We start from the raw sequence: 3,233 nt of genomic DNA, 5'->3' as shown, positions 1-3,233 counted from the left end.
ACACACACAGACACACACACACACACACACACTCACTCACATTCGCTCACGCACTCACTCACTTGAAAGCAGTAGTCTAGTCAGTCACTGATATTGACATACATTTTTTAAACACAATTTATGAACTCATGTTAATTAACAGGGTACATGATATTCAAGATGTATTGTCGATGACTAATGAGAGTTTTTTCAATGTGTAAATTGTAACTTAATACTTGTACAGAGCAGTGGCTTTTTCTCTAACCTAGAGATATGAACCCCCCGGGGCGGTGCTACTGACTAAAGTGTCTTTAGGCCATTCCCAAAGGGGGGACATTAACCTGTTCTTATGCACAGTAGAATTGTAAACGGGCTGATTCATCGATCCCATGCTCATAACTGTGCCTGAACTGCAACAGGGAACTGCTGCTTTTTCTTTCCTCATCCTATCATAATTTTTCCTCTATTTCTTTTGTATGTTTGTCACACTCTAGTGACCCGCTATTTCCGGGGTGCCTTGATAGTCGAAGCAGACTTTGTGCTGTTGAAGCTAGAGAGGTGAGCAGAGTAAGTCCGATTCCCTGTAAGGACTTCTCTGTTGACAATGACCCCTTGGCGCTCATATAACCTTAAACAGTTGCGAGCGCCGTAAAAACTCTACTAAAACAAAACAAGAGATACAAACTCTCCGTGGACAAGGGATGAATGTGAATGATGTCTTTGTTGTATAGAATTATTTGATGGTCTATGAGTTTTTATTTGCTTTTTGCAAAGTGTGTTGATGTGGAATACTTGATAGTGTCGGAGTTTATTATTTGCTTTTTGTTTTGTTTTCATTGAAGCATAATGTGTCCAACTTGGCACTTAGTCTGCCATGTAAAGCTTAGAGTATATGATTATGATGTAGGGCTGGGCAATGATTCACTTTAGCAAAATCCGGATAATGTTAGTGCACCCCTTCTGCGATTAAATGTGTCATGAACCGCTTCAGCAAAAGGGTTAGAAGAACCACTTCAAAATATGGGTGCACCCACTTCGGCAAACGGGTCTTGAAAGAGAGTTTAAGAGTCTGAATTCGGATATTGTTTAACTGAGAAGTATCCGGTTATCCGGATTTTGCCCACCATTATTATGATGTTAGGAGGGAGCTAGGGAAAATCAAGTATGAGTGTGAGTGGGAAGCTGTACAAGTGTTGATCAAACGTTGCAAATAACTTGGGGAAAGAGAAATTTTTCTGACATTGTGTGAGTCTGAGTATGAAACTTTACAAGTGTTCATCAAGTCAAACCAACTGCGCCATAACTGCCTCTTGTTGATATGGGATGGTGGGTGCCACTGTTACCTGTTTGTGATGTACTCTCTTACTCTTGAAAGTTAGTCCACAGAATTCCGTTCTCGGCAAGGTCACTTGCTTATGTTTTTTTTCTCTATTAGTTTTTTAAAGACCAGCTTATGACAGTCTCCTCCATGACCTAAATATCCTTGACGTGGGTGTAAAACATTTACAAGTATTTACAGGCGGGTGCTTGGCGGGTGCTCTGATGTGGTTTGCTTCTTGTTTCCCTTCAAACATCTTTCGTCCTCATCTCTTCTCCTTTTTTGCGTTCGTTACTCTCTTGTAACATTTATAATCTTCGGCACTTACATTACCTTATTGTGTTGCAAGTGCAGTAAAACTCTACAGTTCATTGGAAATCATATTAGACTCTACAGAGATACTGATACTAAGACTTACTTAACTGAATATATATGTGTAACTTAATGTCATTATTCATTCATACCATGACTTCTTGTGCAATAATATCCATCTTGGAAGTTTTTAAAAATCTATTTCATGCCGAGGTGTTATCTTCTTGATTATTGTCTCCAGAGGTTTATGATTGTTACAGAAGGATGTTTTTCTGTGATGTTGAGATTTCAATTTCCCATGTACTTTGAAACCATATCGAGCATTCCCCATATTGCTTTGAGTATTGTGTTCATATATATATATATATGTGTCACGACGTGGTGGAATCAGGCACCACTCTTCAGTTTTTGGGCTTATGGAGTAGTGGTATCATCGTAAAACTTGTTCATGTGTCTTGCTTTTGTTGTAAAAAATACCCATCTATCTTGAATAGAAATCAAGGTATATGCCATTGAAGGAGGTGGGGATCACTGGTAGCAGAGATAAGATTCATGAGAAAATGGCCACCAAAGTTTGGTGACTTCCAAATCTTACTTGTCAGTGGAAACTGCAAATTTACATTTTTTGTGCCTTTGATCAAGGTTTTTGAGTAAACTCCACCCAGAAAAGTGTTTTAAAATGAACATCTAAGCTGTTGAGCTGAAAAAAAGAATACATGTAATTTAATAAATCATCAATGAAAATTGGCTACTGGTTAGAAAATGTCGGTTTCTTTGATTTTCTTTATTTTTTTGAGCACCCGATTTCTCCAGTGATGTCCCATATAGATATCTATACAGCATAACATATACAGCTCGAATTCGCCGGGACCGGCCTTGGTAGTTCGAGGGATCCGTAGTTCAAAAGATATCTTACAAAGATTTAAAAGTTTAAAAAAACCTCGGGACTGCAGGTACAGTTCAACAGATGAGTGATTTCGAGTCTTCTGTGTTCGACCTATCCGTGTTATGCTGCAAAAATACATTAGAATTTATTATGTGCTAGTCAAGGGGTTGTTTTTTATTACATGAGTACATGGAGTACGTTGCAGAGCAGTTAGTCTGCTCGTCTCTGAAGCGGAAAGTCCGGGTTCGGGCCTCGGGTGGGACCCAGATTTTTTTCGCCCCCTCCTGCCCACCCAGCAGTAGTGGGTACCTGACTTCAAGTTGGGGGAAGTAAAGGCGGCGTGGAGAGGTACTGGCCACCCTACCACAATATGTCGAAGGCCCACGAAGTTGTCTCACTAAGAAGACAATCCCCAATGTCCGGATCGGATGTGGGAACAACTTTACATCGAGTACATGTATTATATATATTTGTACATGTTCACCACATCTGTTTCCTTTATGAAATAAACAAAGGTTCAGTTTACCTGAGAGTTGAGTTTGTTTTCTGTGTGTTTAGGGAGGAGTGGCTGGTGGGTGTTCCTGTTACATTTTTCTTTCCTTTTGCTTTGTTATTTCAGCCTGTCATCTTGTTGTATTTGAGAAAGTCTTATGGGTTCTTTTCCTTCTCTGTTCTCAGTCTCCAGAGAGAGAGAGAGAGAGAGAGAGAGAGAGAGAGAGAGAGAGAGAGAGAGTGCGG

The sequence above is a fragment of the Aplysia californica genome, unplaced genomic scaffold (genome assembly GCF_000002075.1).
Source record: "Aplysia californica isolate F4 #8 unplaced genomic scaffold, AplCal3.0 scaffold00112, whole genome shotgun sequence".
Taxonomy (NCBI): domain Eukaryota; kingdom Metazoa; phylum Mollusca; class Gastropoda; order Aplysiida; family Aplysiidae; genus Aplysia; species Aplysia californica.
This window is presented reverse-complemented; position numbering follows the sequence as displayed.